Consider the following 289-nt stretch of genomic DNA (forward strand, 5'->3'; position numbering starts at 1 on the left):
TGGCCGGCGCCGGTTGTGCGCGACCGCGTTGGCGGGGGGGGGGTGTGCGGGGCGTACCGGGGGTCCCCCGTGCGGACAGGCCGAGGCGGCGGTGCTAACGGCCCGACACCCCGCACGGGCCTCCTCCCAGCCCGGCCGTGCCCCGGGCGCGCTCCCGCGGCCCCGCAGGTGGCGGGGGCGGTGCTGGGGAGCGCGCACGGGGGCGGAGGAGGTGGGGGGGGGGGGCGCCGCGTCCCCGGCGGGGGGCGGCGGCCGCCCCTCCGCCGCGCTGCGGGCGGGGCGCCCGCGC

At 86.2% G+C, this 289-nt stretch overlaps 1 protein-coding gene across 1 annotated transcript in view; it reads left to right on the forward strand.

Annotated features, from left to right (window-relative positions):
• The window catches only part of PANK1 (pantothenate kinase 1), a 38,107-nt gene that overhangs the window by 12,883 nt on the left and 24,935 nt on the right, over window positions 1-289 (forward strand). The gene's annotated exons all lie outside the window — the stretch shown is intronic.

The sequence above is a fragment of the Calidris pugnax genome, unplaced genomic scaffold, assembly GCF_001431845.1.
Source record: "Calidris pugnax isolate Ruff unplaced genomic scaffold, ASM143184v1 scaffold287, whole genome shotgun sequence".
NCBI classification, from domain to species: domain Eukaryota; kingdom Metazoa; phylum Chordata; class Aves; order Charadriiformes; family Scolopacidae; genus Calidris; species Calidris pugnax.